We start from the raw sequence: 20,987 nt of genomic DNA, 5'->3' as shown, positions 1-20,987 counted from the left end.
GAGGGGACGCATCGCTTCAGGCCTCGGGAGGGCGGCATTCACATCCCGGGAGAACTGCTTGAAGGCGCGGTTTGAGGCTGGGGTTTGGGCGCCGCCCATGATTGAAGTCACTGCCCTGGCCTCCTCGAAGCCCCCAACCCCGTTGTCTTGCGTGTCTTCATTCCTCCTCCTAGGCTGTGAAGGCAGCGGGGGCAGCCCGGCCTCCCGAGGGCGAGCCTCACGAGGTTGGCCGCATCGCTGCCCCTCGTGAGGATTATCACGCCAGCGGTCCTCCTGAGACTGGCCACACCAGGGGTCCTCTTGAGGCTGGTCACGCCACCCCTGACGCGGCTCACGATCATCCCAGCGGCCCCCATTGCGGCCTCCTCCTTGCGCACGGCTTCTGTCGAACCGTCCGGGGCGCCTGTCGAAGTGCTTGGCATGAACCAAACGTAGTTCTTGACATTCAGAGGTGTCATGGCCGCTGGTGCCATGGAAGATGCACGTCGGCCCTCCTCTGGATGGGCGCTCTCCCCCTCGGGTATGCTTCGCTTTAGGCTCGGCGGAAAAAACCATTGGGGCCTTGCGCTTCACCTCCTTGGCATTGGTTTTCTTCTCTACTGGGTCCACCGCCTTGGGCCCGAGGAGCGATAGGCATCCTTCTTCCGCCTTGGCGCACTTGCTTGCCAAGTTTAACATCTCCAATGCGGTGCTCATTTCATCATTCATGGCAAGCTCTTCCTTCATCTTGAGATCGGTGACTCCGTCGGAGATAGCCGAGATGACGGCCTCGTCCGACGCCATGAGGGTCTTGAGGCGCATGACAGTGAAATGTTATATGAACTTATTTAGGGTCTCTCCCTCCTGCTGCTTGACATGCCGCATGTCGTTCATGGTGGGAGCGCGGTCGCGGGTGCCCTAGAAGTTGGCAATGAAGCGCTCGCGTAAGCCGTCCCAGGAGGTAATGGATGCCTTCGGGAGGTTGAGGAGCCATGAGAGCGCGCCACTCTTGAGCGCCATCGGGAATGAGCACGCCTTGATCTTGTCGCCTCCTCCTGCCACCTTGATGCTGAACGTGTAGATTTGTAGGAACTCCGCTGGGTCTTGGGTGCCATCGTAACGTGGGGGCAGGTCAGGCTTGAAGTTGCAGGGCCACGCGACGGGGTAGTTCTCGGGGGCGATTGCGAAGCACACCACCGGACGAACAAGCACAATACATGCAGGGGCTTTCGGGTCTTGTTGTTCCACATGCTCTGCCTCGAGCGGGGCGCTTTCCGGGCGCGAGATCTGCAATGCCGGGGTGGCGCACGCATTGGCGTGGGTCCTGGGGATCACCTGGAAGCTTGCTTCATCTCCTGGCCCACTACAAGAAATATGCTAACTTGCGACCTTCAATATTGGTCATCGAATGGTCGTTGACTTCCATTTGTGACCTTTTGACGAGAAAAAACAGATGGTCAAAAGTTGAGGGTCTCTAATGAACTATAACGACCTTTCTGCTCGAATCATCGTAGAATTTTACGACCAAACAAAAGGTCGTTGGTTCTATGACCAATCATTTTGGTTGTTGGTTGTCTGTCCATGCCACGTCGGATCCAATGTGGCAAGCTGACATGGCAAAGTTACGACCAATTAGATTGGTCATTGATAAGAATCAACCCACTCCAGTTCGGTGTTTTACATGGGCCGAGCCCAACAAATCAGCCTTTTTTATTTTTTTCCTATTAATTTTCGTCAGCTACATGGGCCAGTCCCAACATTTTAGCCTTTTTATTTTTGGGTTGTAGCCTTTGTTTTTTGTTTTTTAATGCACCCCAATTGTCCTGGTAAGTGGGTCCCACATGTCACATTCTGCTTTGTGGGTCTGTGTTGTCAAGGTCATGTTTTTTAGATTTCAATATGCTGATAATTAAACAACCAATATTTAAATAAAAATAGACAAAAAACAAACGCAATACTTCAAATAACAGCAAATAGCAATCTTTTACATAATAGAACACATACAAATGTGATCAGCGTTAAGTTTACAATCAAATAAATAGCTCTACAAGTGTATAGTAATGAAGCATCACATGGGCTTCATTACTCCCAGAACTAGATCCACTGAACTATCCTTCTTCTTCTTTGTCCTGATTCTTGCGAAGAAACATGAAAGGCTAGCATCTACATGTTATACAACAAAATGGTTAGGAACAAAACAAAAATAATCTAAAAACATATTTAACAGTAAATAACAAATAATGCAATAAATTGGTACAGAGCAAGGTACAATGCATAGGCCACACCAACAATAAATTGGTACTAAATCCAGAAATCACCATCTGAAATGAAGTTAATAGGACATTTTAGAATCAACTTGCCAGCTCATAGTAATGTTTGCATTGGATACATCCAGAACTAAAATTATACATAAATTCCTAAATTCCAATGCCCAATGCCCAAAATGTAAGATGCTAGTTGTGGAAAAATAATAAACTTGCAACCAGATTTAAGGAAAACAGAACAGCAAGGTGATGCCATGACCAAATCCTAACGAGAATGCATTTAATAAAATGGATTGCTTCTGGCTATTGTAGTAGAATGCATTTAACGATATTTTATGCATTTAATATATGTACATGCTAAAGACATGTAGGTTTCATCAGGTCATGATCAACTACTCCAAACCATTGCATGCTTTGGAAAAAAATACTAGATGAATGAAACTAACAGGAGCACTAGATGATTAATGGAAGAAGTAATCTACAGATTAAACAGTGAACAAGTAAAGGATTTATATCTCTCCCTGTGGAAGAACTAAGTTGATGAAGACATGCAGCAGCACTAGTAGAAGCCTTGCATCATGAGTGTAATGAGAAAATTGGTTATTGTAGCGGCAAACTATTGCAGAGTTCATCACAATGAGATTACTGCATCAGCAAACTATACTAGCAGCGGAGAAAATGGAACCAAATGATTATTATTACTATAAAATTGAAAGGAAGCTAAACTTATATCCATGATTTCCCTCTTGTGAAGCAAGCATCAAACAACACAATAGCAATGAAATTGCACATCCGAATAGAACAAGGCGTGATGGGGTGTTGTCTCTAGAACAATTGCAAGTATTTTGTGCACATCACGTCAGATCTGCATGGGTAGAAAGACAGAGTGGAGCTCACCACGTGTGGGGGTGATGTCTACTACACAACTTTCTCCTTGTAGACCTTGTTGGTCCTCCAAGTGTAGAGGTTTGTAGGACAGTAGCAATTTTCCCTCAAGTGGGTGACCTAAGGTTTATCAATCGGTAGGAGGTGTAGGATGAAGATGGTCTCTCTCAAGCAACCCTGCAACCAAATAACAAAGAGTCTCTTATGTCCCCAACACACCCAATACAATGGTAAGTTGTATAGGTGCACTTGTTCGGTGAAGAGATGGTGATACAAGTGCATCATGCATAGTAGATATAGGTTTTTGTAATCTGAAAATATAAAAATAGCAAGGTAATTAATAATAAAAGTGAGCACAAATGGTATTATGCATAGGTTACCGAGGTCACGAAACCCGCAAGTTGATCACCAAAACATACATCAAGTAGTCACATGAATATCCCACTGTCACCACAGATAGACACGTGCAAGACATACATCAAGTGATCTTAAAGACTCAATCCGATAAGATAACTACAAAGGGAAAACTCAATTCATTACAAGAAGGGAGAGGGGGAAGAACATCATAAGATCCAACTATAGTAGCAAAGCCCGTGGTACATCGAGATCAAGACATCTCAAGAACACGAGAGGGAGAGATCAAACACATAGCTACTAGTACATACCCTCAGCCCCGAGGGTGTACTACTCCCTCCTCGTCATGGAGATCGTCGGGATGATGAAGATGGCCACCGGAGATGGTTCCCCCTCCGGCAAGGCACCGGAATGGGCTCCCGATTGGTTTTTGGTGGCTACAGAGGCTTGCGGCGGCGAAACTCCCGATCTAGGTTTATTTCTGGAGGTTTCTGTATTTATAGGAGCGGATGTCGTCGAGAACAAGTCAGGGGGACCCACGAGGGAGTCACGAGCCCCCCAGGCGCGCCCAGGGGGGTGGGCGCGCCTCCCTGGCTCGTGGCTTCCTCGGGACTCCTCTTCGGTATCTTTTTCTTCTAGTATTTTTTATATTTTCCATAAAAAATCAATTCGAAAGTTTTATTCCGTTTGGACTCCGTTTGATATTCCTATTTGAAAAAGGTCAAAAACAAGGGAAAAAACAGGAACTGGCACTGGGCTCTAGGTCAATAGGTTAGTCCCAAAAACAATATAAAATAGCATATTCATGCATATAAAACATCCAAAGTTGACAATATAATAGCATGGAACAATAAAAAATAATAGATACATTGGAGACGTATCAAGCATCCCTAAGCTTAATTCCTGCTCGTCCTCGAGAAGGTAAATGATAAAAACAGTATTTTTAATGTGGAATGCTACCTAACATATATTGTAAAATGAATATTCAGATCCATATGATTCAAAGAAAAAAGTTTCATATTGACATAAGAAAAATAATACTTCAAGCATACTAACAAAGCAATCATGTCTTCTCAAAATAACATGGCCAATGAAAGTTATCCCTACAATATCATATAGTCTGGCTATGCTCCATCTTCCCCACACAACGTATTTAAAATGTGAACAACCCCGGTCTTAGTCAAGCAATTGTTTTCACACTTTTACTTTCTCAAACATTTTCAACTCTCACGCAATACAAGAGCGTGAGCCATGGATATAGCACTATAGGTGAAATAGAATATGGTGGAGGTTGTGAGGCAAAAAGGAGGAGATGGTCACATCGACTCGGCATATAAATGGGCTATGGAGATGCCCATTAATAGATATCAATGTGAATGAGTAGGGATTGGCATGCAACGGATGCACTAGAGCTATAAGTGTATGAAAGCTCAAAAGGGAACTAGTGGGTGTGCACCCAACTTGCTTGCTCACGAAGACCTAGGGCACTTTTGAGGAAGCCCATCATTGGAATATACAAGCCAAGTTATAGAATGAAAATTCCCACTAGTATATGAAAGTGACAAAATAGGAGACTCTCTATTATGAAGATCATGGTGCTACTTTGAAGCACAAGTGTGGTAAAGGATAGTAGCATTCACAATTCTCTCTTTTTCTCTCATTTTTTTGTTTGGGCTCTTTGGCCTCTTTTTTCATATTTTTTCATTCATTTTTTTGGTGGGCTCTTTGGCCTCTTTTATTTTCTTTTTATTTTAAGTCCGGAGTCTCATCCCAACTTATGAGGGAATCATAGCTTCCGTCCTTTCCTCACATGGGACAATGCTCTAATAATGATGATCATCACACTTTTATTTACTTACATCTCGATACTTAGAACAAAGATGTTACTCCATATGAATGCCTCCGGCAGTGTACCAGGATGTGCAATGACTCATGTATGAAAGGTAACGGTGGCGTTGCCACAAATAAGATGTCAACTACATGATCATGCAAAGCAATATGACAATGATGATGCACGTAAACGGAACGGTAGAAGTTGCATGGCAATATATCTCGGAATGGCTATGGAAATGCCATGATGGGTAGGTATGGTGGCTGTTTTGAGGAGGATATATGGTGGGTGTATGCACCGACGAAAGTTGTGCGGTACTAGAGAGGATAGCAATGGTGGAAGGGTGAGAGTGCGTATAATCCGTGGACTCGACATTAGTCATAAAGAACTCACATACTTATTGCAAAAGTTTATTAGCCATCAAAGCAAAGTATTAGACGCATGCTCCTAGGGGAAGGGTTGGTAGGAGTTAACCATCGCGCGATCCCGACCTCCACACAAAGGATGACACTCAATAAATAAATCATGCTCCGATTTCATCACATAACGGTTCACCATACGTGCATGCAATGGGAATCACAAACTCTAACACAAGTATTTCTATCAATCCATGATTACTCACTATCATGACTCTAATATCACCATCCTTATATCTCAAAACTACGTGCAAAGAATCAAACTTCTCATAGTATTCAATGCACTCTATATGAAAGTTTTTATTATGTCCCTCTTGGATGCCCATCATATTAGGACTAGATTCATAACCTAAGAAAATTACCATGCTGTTTAAGGCTCTCAATATAATATAAGTGAAGCATGAGAGTTCAACTATTTCTATAAAATAAAATCATCGCAATGCTCTACAAAGATATAAGTGAAGTACTAGAGCAAAAGGCAAACTACTCCAAAAGATATAAGTGAAGCTCAATGAGTAGTTGAATAATTATTTGGCTATGTGGGGGAATCTCCCATTTAAGAATTTCAAATCTTAAGTACCTTATTCAAACAAAATAAATTTACACTCCAAGTATAGCATGAATCGTGTGAAGAAGCAAAAATTTAGGTTCAACCGATACTAACCGATAATTGTTGAAGAAGAAAGGTGGGATGCCAACCGGGGCATCCCCAACCTTAGGTGCTTGAGACTTATCTAAATATGGATTGGGGATGACTCGGTCATCCCCAAGCTTGAGATTTTTATGTCTCCTTAATTCCTCTCATATGACGGTTTCCAAAATCTTAAAAACTTCATCCACACAAAACTCAACAAGAACTCGTGAGATAGGTTAGTATAAATCAATGCAAAACTTTATCATCCTCTACTGTATAAAATCAATAAAATCCTTATTTGAAATTGCATACTAAATGCCTCTTCATATTTAAAACTCCCATCCTCAAATGGAATCATTAAACAAGCAAACATATGCGAACAATGCAAACATAACAGCAATCTGCCTAAACAGAACAGTCTATGAAGAATGCATCTACATACATACTTAATTAACTCCAAAAAATCTGAAAAAATTCCAAGCTGTATAGAATTTATATGATCATACTGTATCCAAATTTCAAGTTATTCTGACATACAGAAAATTCTAGGGAACTTTTTCACTATAAGCAAACTTTCTGTTTTGGAACAACAACTCCTAAACTTGCAAATTAAGCATCGTAAAGTCTATCCTTGACATTTTTATTGAACTAAATGATGCAAAACATTAATATAAATAACATCAAGCGAGTACTAATAAAATAAAATGACGCTAGAAGAAAAACACATATCATGTGGTGAATAAAAATATAGCCCCAAGTAAAGTTACAGATGGACTGAAGACGAAAGAGGGGATGCCTGCCCGGGGCATCCCCAAGCTTAGGCTCTTTTGTGTCCTTGAATATGTCCTTGGGGTGCCTTGGGCATCCCCAAGCTTAGGCTCTCACCACTCCTTGTTACATAGTCCATGGAAACTCTACCCAACACTTGAAAACTTCACAACACGAAACTTAACGGAACTTCGTGAGATGGTTTATTATGATAACGAGCAAGTCATTCATTTTGGTACTATCAAGACAATATTCATAAATGTTCCCACACAATTCCTACTGAATATTATCATTTCCACAATTTATATTGCTGAATATAACCTACGGGAACACTAAAACAAGCAAACTATGTAGTGAAAAGAGAATTTGTCAAAAACAGAACAATCTGTAATGATATGAATGATAAACATACTTCTGGACCCCCCAACTATCCTGAAACAATTATGAAAATTAAGGCAACTTCTATATAAATCAGCAGCAAAAATAATCAGCTCAATATCTCTCACTGGATAGGAATGAAAAATAATTTCGTGAGCGCAAATGTTCTGTCTTTTTCAGCATGATCAAACAACTATCACCCAAACTAATCATAAAGGCTTTACATGGCACTTTATTGAAATAAAAGCTATCAAACATTATTAATACAATATCTTAATCATGTGAACACATAAAACAGTAAGTATACATATTGGATTGTCTCCCAACAAGCGCTTTTCTTTAATGCCTTTCAAGCTAGGCATGATGATTTCAATGATGCTCACATAAAAGATAAGGATTGAAACATAATGGAAGCATCATGGAGCATATGACTAGCACGTTTAACTCTAACCCACTACCTATGCATAGGGATTTTGTGATCAAACAATTTATTGGATCAAGAATCAACTATCATAGGAAGATAAAACAAGCATGACTTCAAAAGTTTCAACACATGGAGAGGAAGCTTGATATCATTGCAATATGTAGAAGCATATTATCCTCTCTCATAATAATTTTCAGTAGCATCATGAATTAATTCAACAATGTAAACAACACCTAAAGGATTTTTTTCATGATCTACCAGCATAGAAATTTTACTACTCTCCACGTAAGGAAATTTATTCTCATCAATAGTAGTGGGAGTATCGTAAAAGACTTGAACACATTAAAAGAGTAATGTTCAGTAAGAGGGTACTCATAACTGTGACAAGTTTTATTATCATTCTTCTTTATAGCATAAGTATCATTACAATAATCATCATAAATAGGGGTCATGCTTTCATCATAATAAATTTGATCATTGAAAGTGGGGGAACTAAAAAGATCATCTTCATCAAACATAGCATCCCCAAGCTTGTGGCTTTGCATATCATTAGCATCATGGTTTTTGAAAGAATTCATAGTAACAACATTGCAATCATGCTCATCATTCACATATTTTATGCCAAGCATTCTATGTAATTCTTCTTTTAGCACTTGAGCACAATTTTCATTTCCATCATTTTCACGAAAGACATTAAAAAGATGAAGCATATGAGGCAACCTTAATTCCATTTTTTAGTTTGTAGTTTTATTTTAATAAACTAAACTAGTGATACAACAAGAAACTAAAAGATTTGATTGAAAGATCTAAAGATATACCTTCAAGCGCTAACCTCCCCGGCAACGGCGCCAGAAAAGAGCTTGATGTCTACTACGCAACCTTCTCCTTGTAGACGTTGTTGGGCCTCCAAGTGCAGTGGTTTGTAGGATAGTAGCAATTTTCCCTCAAGTGGGTGAACTAAGGTTTATCAATCTGCAGGAGGCGTAGGAAGAAGATGGTTTCTCTCAAGCAACCCTGCAACCAAATAACAAAGAGTCTCTTATATCCCCAACACACCCAATACAATGGTAAGTTGTATAGGTGCACTAGTCAACGAAGAGATGGTGATACAAGTGCAATATGGATAGTAGATATTGGCTTTTGTAATCTGAAAATATAAAAACAGCAAGGTACTTAATAATAAAAGTGAGATATGTTGATATACGTTGGAGACGTATCAGGGGGTAGGAGAGATATGTTGAGCAGCCATGAGGAGTCGTTCACCTGCAACATCAGCTTGTCCGCGTCATAGCAACCTGCACGCAAAATAAACGCAGGGATCAAAATAGAGGAGATGCAGAAACTAAAGCTGGAACTTGCGTTGTCGAATGCTAAATCAACAATCGACAATCAACATAAACTAAAATTGGATCAAAATTAATGTTTGATGCTGCTAAATCAACAATCGGAAACTGAAGCTTTTTTATATATTGGATTAAATGCTTGTCAAACATTTAATCATTGGATAAGGGCCATGTAAGCAACAATATTTTTAACATCTGAGCAGAAATGAATAAATTATTATAACCTATTAACTAGCACATGGTCCATAACAGTATATGTTGTTCACTAAATAAAATGTTACAGAGATATCACTAACACTTGCATTAGAGGATCCAAATGGAGAGTAAGTCAAGCACCCTGCAGCCCCAGCAAGTCGAGCTGAATGCAGCAAGTTGATTAGGGAATGGCGACCCACCCTCCACCGCCATAGCCTCTCGACGGGCGCGTTCTTGGTGGGGATGTCGAAGGGGTCGTCGTCCCCGGTGCTCCGCCCGTCAGCCTCAAGGGCGGCGTCGCAGCCGTCATCATCGGGCGGCACCTCGTCGCCCCGCCTAGCATTTTTCACCTTGCATATAGATAACTAGCATTTTGTTTTGTGCGCGGTTTCCATTTGAGATTATTAGGGGTTATGTACCACATCTATACTCGACCTAACGTATTTCTGACATAAGTGACAAGCAGTAATATGGAAGCAACATATTATTTGCCAACATTTCCATCCAACAGAAGCCTGCTCTCATGTTGTTGTACTGGATGTTTGTGCATCACTCCCGCAGTTGTTGATATATCAATAGATTCAGGTGGGGGAGTTCTCTCTCTCTACCCCCGAATTTGAAACTTTTAAATATATGTTTCTGGTGCTATTATCAGCTACCTGTAAAGGTACTTAACGTACCCTGGCACAATGTATTGTATGGCTTGAATTGAGTAAAAGTATTTGAAAATGTTTGTAATTAAGATATCTGTAAGACATCGTTTGACTACAGGATCAGTCAGTACTCACGCATTACGACGGACGGGGAGGTGTAACTGGTGCTGTGCCAACGAGGAGCACCTCCGGATGTTGCTCGAGCTCTACATGCAGGCTAGGTTCCTTCCTGAATCTCTTCTGAATGGGTTCTACTTTGAGTCTGAATGTGAGTGTGTCAAGAGTTGACACCTTCAATTAACTATTACCTTGTAACTTCTGTTTCCCTATCACTTCTTCTTTTATCTTGCCTTTTCTTTCCTTTTCCTTATTTACATTAATTTTAGTGGCTCTAGTTCCCTGTCTGTTTGTGCAATTTTAACCTGATTTCGTCGACTGAATTCGACCTGATCAGAAGTGTCAAGGTGCTATTTCTCGTCCATTAATGATGCACTTAGTACTGAAAACTGGCAATGTGTAGTAGTTGTTACACTTACAATTAGTGATGCAATAGATTCAGAGTGCTCAAGTCCTTAGTGATGGTGTTTTTCATACAAGATTGATGAGTGGCAAAACGAATTAGGATGCTACTGTACTACCTGCTGCCATGTTTGACCCTATTGATTGAGACCTGTTAGCTAGAGACAACCTTTTTCAGGGAAGTAGAGAGAGACAACCAACTACTCTGGTTGGAAATTCTGAATAAGAAAAGTGAAAGTGTGCATGCCCACCACAACGCCCCCAGATCCACCCGAACGACTCGCCAGAGAGGAGCCGCCGGGGCAGCCCAGCCCGAGCCCAGAACGAATCCGGGAACACGGTGGGGCTACACAATAAACTAGGGATTGTGTGGGGAGGGGAGGGAGGAGGGGTTGCGTGGGTGCGTACGTGACGGTGAGGTTGAGTTGGTGAAGCTGCCGACGCAGAAGTGGGCAGACACTGGTCCGCCTGTTCGCTGTGACGACGCCGCCGGGGTTCCACGCCGCCGCCGCAGCGTCCATCCCTGGCGCGTGGTCCTGGTGGTGGTGGTACTGGTACGCCATGGCTGAACAGGCCTGCGCGCGTGGGCTATAGCTCCTGCTGTAGCCTCCGAGCGAGTGGTACCACCGGGTCAAGTGGAGGAGGGAGGGGGGATGGGTGTGGCGTGGGTGTAGGTGCAGGTAGCAGTAGCCGTAACAGGTAGAGCGGGCAGGCAGGCGGGCGGGGCGGAGCGGTGGATCGGCAGAGGGGCGGTGGAGGTTAGCGAGCGGCGGTGGATGGCGGCGAGGGGACGGGAGGGGAGGGATCTAGATCGGGTAGCGCAAGGGTTCGCTGCATGGGGGAGAGAGAAGAGTGGTGTGGAGGGGAGAGATGAGCTCGCAGTGGGATTTTTTAGGGGTAGCTCCCGGTTGGTGGGGGTGTGGGTTGTTGGATCTGGGAGTATCCGATGGTCTCTAATGCTTGATCCGTGTGACATGCTCATAGACCAATCAGAACGAAGTAGAGGCTTCGATGACGTTATGACCATCTCCATTGGTCGTAATCAATTAATAATAGGAGGCTGCTACCACTCAGCCAGTGTCCAAAATTATTATTTTTTGTGAACAACCTACCATATATTTTTTGCAAAATCGGACCGAATCATTTTCCTAAAATATTAGACCATTTTTATATGTGACAAAGTTACGAGGAAAAATAATAAACTTGTCATATGGCAATTATTTTTAAAAAGTGTTTTCAAAAATGAGTTGTCATGTGTCAAGATTCATAGCTTTCAAGCAAGATGATAAATCTTATGGCCACAGTCATGGCATAGTTTATTCAAATGATCTTATATTGTGCACAAGGGTGCATATTGGAATGACAAACAATGTTGTCTAAGGAAGTTTCATTTTTTTAGACGGAAAATTCATTTTCCATTTTTCGAGTACCCAAAATGAGTTTTTTTTGTGAAAGACCTACCATATATTTGTTGCAAAATTAGACCAAATCATTCTTATAAAATAATAGGCCACATTTAATTTACAATTGACCAAATGGTTGGGTATCAAAAGCTTTTATCCACCACTCGTTAAAAAGATAAATGTTCGTCGAATCACTTGGAAGCGGGTCAAATTTGAAGTGCATCTACATCATAGTTTGCTCTTTATTTTTCCCAGAAATAATTTCTAGGTACACAAATATCTATTTCATCATAGAAACAACAAAAGTTTTTCAAGATTGAACCACTAGGTAAGAAAGGTCATACCTGCCTTTTTGATCACATTTTGAAATTGACATGAAAAATTGAAAACAAATAAAAAAAAATGGAAAACCTTGGAATTGTGTCATTATATGTGACAATATTACCAGGTAAAATAATAAACTTGTAATATGGCGATTATTTTTAAAAAATGTTCTTAGAAATGAGCTATCATGTGTGAAGATTCATGGATTTCAAGCCAAATGATCAATCTTATGGCCAAATTCATGGCATAGTTTGTTCAAATGATCTCCTATTTTGCAGAAGGGTTCATGTTGGAATTACAAATAATGTTGATTAAGGAAGTTTTCATTTTCCTTGTATGAAAAATTCATTTTCCATTTTTCAAGTGCCCAAAATGATTTTTTTTGTGAAGGACCTACGATATATTTGTTTCAAAATTAGACAAAATCATTTTCCTAAAATATTAGGCCATATTTAATGTTCAAATGACAAAATGGTTGGGTGTTAAAAGCTTTTATCCACCTCTAGTGAAAAACACAAGTTGCCATCGATTCAGGAGGAAGCATGACAAATTCGAACTATATGTGCCTCATAGTTTTCTCACGATTTTTTCCAAAAATCATTTTTAGGTAAAGAATTATCTATTTAATCAGAGATCCAACAAAAATTTGGCAAGATTCAACCCTTAGCTATGAACGGTCATGCCCGCCGTTTCGACCACATTTTGAAACGTGCATAATTTTTTTTTAAAATAAGAAAAATGCAAAACCTTCGCGTTGTGTCATAATATGTGACCAAGTTACCAGGAAAAATAATAAACTTGTAATATAGTGATTATTTTTAAGAAGTGTTCTTAGAAATGAGCTATCATGTCTGAAGATTCATGGCTTTCGAGCCAAATGATCAATCTTATGGCCACATTCATGGGATAGTTTGTTCAAATGATCTCATATTTTGCAGAAGGGTGCATGTTGGAATGACAAACAATGTTGATTAAGGAAGTTTTCATTTTCCTTGTATGAAAATTTTATTTTCCATTTTTCAAGTGCCCAAAATGAGTTTTTTTGTGAAGAAGCTACCATATATTTATGTCAAAATTGGACCAAATCATTTTCCTAAAATACTAGGCCATATTTAATGTACAATTGAAAAAATGGTTGGGTGCTAAAATCTTTTATCCACCTCTAGTGAAAAAGACAAATTGCCGCCGATTCAGGAGGAAGTATGTGAAATTTGAACTAGAGGTGCCTCATAGTTTTCTCATGATTTTTTCCAAAAATCATTTTTATGTAAATAAGTATCTATTTAATCAGAGTTCCAACAAAAAATAGGCAAGATTCAACACCTAGCTATGAACGGTCATGCCCGCCGTTTCGACCGCATTTTGAAACGGGCATAACAAATTAAATAAAAATCCAAAACCTTCACGTTGTGTCATAATATGTCACCAAGTTACGAGGAAAAATAATAAACTTGTAATACGGTGATTATTTAAAAAAAATGTTCTTAGAAATGAGCTATCATGTTTGAAGATTATTGGCTTTCAAGCCAAATGATCAATCTTACGGCCACATTCATGGTATAGTTTATTGAAACAATCTAATATTATGAACAAGGGTGCATATTGGAATGGCAAACAATGTTGATTAAGGAAGTTTTCATTTTCCTTGTATGAAAAATTCATTTTCCATTTTTCAAGTGTCCAAAATGAGTTTTTTTGTGAAGGACCTACCATATATTTGTTTCAAAATTGGACCAAATCATTTTTTAAATACTAGAAAATATTTAATGCACAATTGACAAAATGTTTGGGTGTTAAAAACTTTTATCCACCTCTAGTGAAAAAGACAAATTGCCGCCGATACAGTAGGAAGCGGGTCAAATTTGAACTGCAGCTGCATTATACTTTTCTCTTTATTTTTCCCAAAAATCATTTAAACGTACATAAATATCTATTCAATAAGAATTACATGGTGTGGTGGCTTGACGCCGAGGTTTGGATGGTGGTCGAGGGCCCCAAATCTAGAGCGCGTGAACTTGCATGCGAGCCGCGTGGTCACCGCATTACCGTTGCGTTGCCACGCATTCTTGGTGCAATAGGCATGTCTAGTGGGTTGGACACTCCCTCGGTAGGTGTCAGGAAGAAGAATACAATAGAAGAATCTCACCAGGAGACCAAACTAAGCTCAAACATAAATTAGCAACCAAGTGTTTGATTAGCGGTGCGGGTAATGCACATAGACAATGGGACTAAATTTTGGCTGAGGATGATCATCTACTAAGGAGACTCTCTTGCCAAAATTTTAGCTCAAATGGATGAACCTAGGTCACACTTGCTTTGCAAAGTACCACACTGTGCAGAAATATGGATGTTGAAGCTAGGATCAAATGATTCAATGGATTGAGCTGAAATTTGGTGTATGATGTTAATTTGGGCATATGAAGGCACTATAAAAAAATCTATACCATTTGAACATGCCAAAGTGACACTTCCTTCACAGTGTGTCAATCTGGACAGAAAATGGTAATTGGAACTGGGCTCACATAGATGATTGGATTGAGCTGAAATTTGGAGGAGGATGATAATTTGGGTACATTAAGGCACTGTAAAAATTTCATAAAATTGGGATAAATAAAAATTGTACTTCCTTCACAATGGTCTCTACTGAACAGAATATTGGGAAAAATATTGAGGGAAACTGGCTGAATTAAATGAGCTAAGATTTGGTAGAGTGAGGTTATATGGCCAGTTTTATTAAATGGTAAATTTTCATCAACTATAATGCAATATAAAATGTAGTTGCTTCACAAACTGAAAATATTACCAAAAACAAAGATTGGATGATGAGCTCACATGGATAGTTAGATGGGGCTCAAAATTTGTGGAGATCTATGTTTTGGGTACATAGAAGATGTGGAAAAAATTCAACTCATCACGATATTCCTTTCTAGTACTTCCTTCACAAAGCTGTTAGCTGAACACAAACTTTGGAAATTTGCTGAGAAAGATTTACTAGGCAAATGGTTATGAAAGTTTTCATGAGGCAATGATTATGATAGGAAAGAGTGCACAAAAAATTTGAGGTCATCAAAGAAATAGAAATAACACTTCCTTCACAAAGTGCTATTGTGAACAGAATAGGAAAATGAATATTGCTGAATTATTTTCGAACTATGGAAGGAATGGTTTTCACATATTTGAGGAATATATGATTCAAAGTATTTATGAGAATTTTTCGAGAATTTTTGGAATGACAGAATAGTAGGTTGCTTCACAAACTAGGGAAAAAATAACACATGGACATGACACGTAGGCAATACTGATGATGTCGCAACTAGTCATAGCTATGACCATCTATATTGGTCGTAATCAGCTACAAATTAGGCAACAAACCAGGGTTATCCGCTTTACGACCACTTCCACTAAGGATGTTACGACCTTTATGATGAAAATGGTCGATGGTTTTTGGGGTTAGGACCCCTACTGACAGCTTACGACCAATTGGTCTCAAATGGTCGTAGATTTACGACCAATTCAGCGAGTGTCACTGACAGAAGGTCGTTAGTTGACATATTTCTTGTAGTGGCCTCGCCCTGGGTTCACGACGCCGAGCGCAGGGTCGTGCTTCCTACCCGGGCTCAGGGTTCGCGACACACCGCGGAAGCGGGGGCGGCGCGTCTTGCACCTCGTTGTTCGTCAGGGACGGCTGGGGACAGAGCGAGCAGGAGATCACCGCTGAGTCACCCGTGGCAGCGATGAGCTCCTTGATGCGACGGAGCGAGTCGTCGTGGCGGTCTGTAGAGGGTCGGTAACAAAGCAGCTCGGTGGACATGGCAAGCGCGCGACGGCCATGGGGCATCTCTGGCCGAGCGCGTGATGCTTACCCCGAAGGCCTAACGAGCGACGGTGTGGTGGTGCTGTCGTCAACATGCTCGGTCACCGGCTGGGAGGAGCCATGTTTCTCTTGAGCTTCGGGGCCGGTGGCAGCGTTCACCACGGGTGACAACGACCCGCGTGCGCCGGCGGCACCGACGGGCGCGGTCTGGGCGATGCGGGTGGCGTGGCGTTCCGCACGTACCCGGCGAGCGTCAGCCATCGGAGCCGTGGAGCTTGGTGAGAATGGAGCTCGGAGGAATCCTCGACATGCCCCTACCTGGCGCGCCAAATGTCGGATTTCGGGCTGTGCAAAACCCTTAGGATTCGAACACTAGGTTGTGTATGAAGAGCTCCCCTGCTTCACCTTGCCTAACTCACTACTCGATGGAAACGATGAAGGACTCCCTCGATGGCCAGGGGAACATAGAACACAATAGTTTACCCAGGTTCGGGTCGCTGCAAAGCATAAAACCCTACTCCTTTTGGTGGATTGCCTCTCGCGGACGTGATGGTTGAGTTAAGACAGTGTTCTTGGGTCTCCGGAGGCTGAGTGACTAAGAGTGATGTTCTGGTGTCTGAATGAACTCTCTCTTCTCAAGTATCCTCCCCTATCTATTTATGGCGGAGGCCCGTGTCCTCTTCCCTCATAGCTTTAGCGGGAAGGGATGCCACATCGGCCAATTTTAAGGGGAACATCGGAACATGCTCTCGTTCCCAAAGATGGTCTTCGCCTGCAAAGTAACTGTCCCCCCGCACAGACGGGCGTGTGGATGACGTTTGCCCTACTGGTGGGAGACTATGGCTTTGTTGCACCAGAAGGGAAACCTTTGGGAGATGCCTTTGGGAAACCTGTACGCCCCCGCCTCCTTTGCACCAAAGGGAAACCTTCCCGTCTTGCCATCTGCTGCTCGCATGTCCTTTCCTGGCATCACCCTTGACTCTGAGGCCCGACCCTGCCTCGGAATATCCGCCGCTCCAGAGGGGTCCTGAGGAGGCCCCCATGCGGGTCTTGACGCCGCTCTCTGTTCTCACCGAGGAAATACTTATATTTAATGTGTTGCTTCTCCCCTCGTCCTTGGAGAAAACCCAACACATTTTACAAGTAACAGGATGATTTTCTGACACTGTTGCCGGCGATGCATCATCAAATTCTCACCAGGTACCTATACACACACTATCATCCACTTGTTTTACTTTTTTCTTGCCTGGTTATGTTATCACTTTCACTGTCACAACAAAACAGTAAGTAAAGCAAAATTTTAAGATAAATCGATCCTCATCCGCTTGCTAATCTTTTAAAACATGGTGCTTATTGCAATCCAATATCTAATAATGGAGTGATAAATAAAAATCCTATTGGGATACATTTATTGAATGAAAATCATGATTGCAATGTTGTTAATATAAATTCGGTGTCACACCATGTTTTTACCTCACTTCAACTGTAGCCATTTCAAAATCTGAGTTTATTAAAAAAATTAAACTAGTGCTATGAGTGCCATGATTGCCATTGTTTGTATGCATGCTTGAATGAGTGGATCCAAAAACCTTATTTTTGTGACATGTTATTTTCAAAAGATTCTTTTTCTCATTTTGGCTCTTTGAAAACCTTGCTTTGGGTTTGCACTACAAGTCCCTGATTTCAAGGGAGTACCTTCACCCAAAGATTGTATTCCGGTTTTAGCACTATTTTTACTCTCCAAAATCAGAAAACAATTATTTTATAAAATATTCTCCTATTTTATTTGCATGTCCTTTTCTCAGGGCACAAATGATATTTCTGTATGAAAAAATAGTTTTCCGCCTTAGAAAAAACTGAGAAAATTTGGAGATACTGAGAGGACATATATTTCCCATACATAAGAATTTCAGGCCCTATTTATGTTCAAAATATTTGAGCAAAACCTTGAAAACCTATTCTGTCTGTTTTGACCTTTGGGATATTTCCAATAAATTCCCACAAAATCCAGCATGCTTCCCAAGCTATATTTGATTGCCATGCCAAGTTTCACCTCATTCCAAGGTGATTTGGTTCACCAAATAATCCCAAAACCCTCTGTGTTCAGAATCAAGTTGAAGCAACTCTACATAGCAAAGTTTGTCCAAATGGCTTGAAACTTTGCATGAGTGCTCAACACCCCAAATGAGGAGTCCGTGCCACAAATTGGATTTGTGGGGATTGATTTACCCACATTCCCTTTTCAAAGGCTAGTACTGTCCATCTGGGGGTGATTGCAAGTTTGCATTGCCAAACTTGTCCAATGAAGATCAAATTTGGTGGAGCATCCTATTTTTGCATCAAACACAATCCTGTTAACTTTCATCACCACTGGTTAAGTGTAGCTACCTCAAACACATGTCGAACACCTTCTGCCATCTTGGTAAAACAGCACTTACCTCACTCTACACCCACGAACTTTCGTCCAAACTCTTAGTCCAGGTAGCCAACACCACTCCTCAATTGCAAAAGAGTGGCCCCTCTCTGGTTCCAAGCAGAAGAGACAAAATCACTATTTTAGTTTCTGGCTCAAGTCAGGAATTACCTCTTTGATCATTCCCTTTAACCAACAGTGAGTCTCTCGGCTCTCAACGGCTAGGGATCATCGACGTCAACCCGAGGACACGCCAGACACGGCCAAAGCGTCCCAAAGCGCACCAGCATACGTGGCATGCCAAAACTGCATTACAGGGCGCGCCCGAGACAAAGGTGGCCAGCGCCGGCCGGTTGAAGCCTCCCCTGAATGCCTCTCCATGTCACCGACACCCCACCTGCATCAGGGCAGTCTCAAGTCCCCTCCTCCCCCGCTCTGTTGACCGGAGCGACGCGTGCCCGCAAGCGCGAGATCCAGCCAAAAGAACGCGGACACGCAGCTCTTGTACTCCTCGCTCTCTCTCCCTATTAGTGAGTCACTACGGTGCTAAATCACGTCCGCAATACCGTGGTTTTGACCCCGAGCTCTCTATGCCTCTCCTGCGTACCACGGTGAAACCACCAACGCTTCCCGCTCGGTGCACCGTTGATGGCCTATAAAAAGGCCCCCCTCGCTCCAGCACCCTCACCCCACTCCTCCAGAGCCTCAATCGGGCCCCTAGCCACCCCATTCGAGCACATCGAGCTCCGATGCTCAAGATCAACCGAGGCCCCACCGCTTCGGAGCTCCGTCAATCTCGGGCTACAGGCCAGCTCGCACGCTCCTCTCACCTTCTCCGTGATCATAGTGAGCTCAGGGAGTTTCTCCACCACTTCCCTGAGTGAATCCCTGCCCGTAGCACCCAGTTCCTCCACTTCCCGTACCACCACCGCCGCAGCCACCTCATCGCCGGTGACCCAGGGCCTCCCCGTCGTTCCTTCGACCATCAGCAGGTAGGCGATGATGTGTTGGTCCCATTTCTGCCATCGTTGGGGCATGAGGTCGTCGGTGTCGCCACCGGCGTGCCTCCCCTCCCTCTGTCCAGAGGAGGAAGACGACCCCGACACGTGTGCCCCACCTGTCGGTGGCTCATCTCTCCCCCTCTCTCCTCTCTCTACCGTTGAACGCACGGGCCCACGCGTCAGGTTTGAACCTGAGAGCGCGTGTGCCTCGGCTGATGGATAGCCAGTTGGCCAGTTGGGCCGGCCCAGCCACTCCCCGAGCTAGGCTAGGGTTGAGCTCTTTTTGTTTTTTGATTTTAATCTGTTTTCAATGATTTTGTAGATTTTGTTATTTAATTAAATTTAATTATTTCTCCACCACAATTCGTCTAAAAATTAGTACAATTTAATAGAGGTGTTGTACAAATTTTTGTTACAACTTTTATGCATAATTATAATTAAAAGGCTTATTTTGAATACTTGATCTCCTGTTAAATTGATTTTCAAAATAAGATTTTCACCCAAAACCAGAGACTAATATTTTTAAAACTATAATGTAGATTTATTAGAATAGGATACGATTTTTAAAGTGAGTTTGTGTGCTATTTTCGAGTGAGCTACTTATTTTTATTACTATTATTACGATGATAGATTCCACGTTTGACGAAGGAGTTGGACTCGAAGACCCCTAAGACCCCGGATACCTAGCTGACCAAGGCAAGCAGCCCTTTGACCATGTTTGAGCAAATCTTATATTGCATGCTAGTAGAGCAATTATTTCCGTTTCATATGATCATATGTATTCGGTAAATCATCGATATGATGTTTCCCATGGCTCCTCCCGAGCACTTGCATTTGAGCATGATCATACCACCTATGAGGGTCACGCTGATATCATGTTGACAAGTAGAGCTAAGTATAGTAGAAGCATGAGCATGATGATGGTAAATATCAAAGGTTTTATGAAAACCCCGTCGGGTGCCACTAATGCCCGAGGGTGATGATGAGTTAGGTGGCCACTTTCTGAAGAAGTGGTGCACCGGCTATATTTGGTGTGAGTGGTTTCGAAAATGGGTATAGGTTTATGATGTGTCGACCGTCCCAACCTTTCGAGTGCGACCATGTTAGCCCTTTATGGGACGGGGTTTTGTTGATTACTTTGGTCGATGCTAGCAAAGAGCCACATTACTAGTTCCGTGATTGATATGTGGTCACTCTCGTGACGGGGTCGTGCCAGGTAGGACGACTATGTCACTTTTACGCGTTCCGGGCTCACCGTTGGTCCCCACATGGATGATATTGTCCAGAGTTGGTTCACGTAAGACGTACATCATGTAGAGTGGGTACCAATCGAGTGGAACTCTTTGTCTAGTATCATCAGGGGAAAGGCATTGATCGGGTACTTACCTC

Source organism: Hordeum vulgare, chromosome 3H (genome assembly GCF_904849725.1).
Source record: "Hordeum vulgare subsp. vulgare chromosome 3H, MorexV3_pseudomolecules_assembly, whole genome shotgun sequence".
Taxonomy (NCBI): Eukaryota; Viridiplantae; Streptophyta; class Magnoliopsida; order Poales; family Poaceae; genus Hordeum; species Hordeum vulgare.
The sequence above is the reverse complement of the archived record's forward strand: the minus strand, read 5'-3'. Positions refer to the sequence as shown.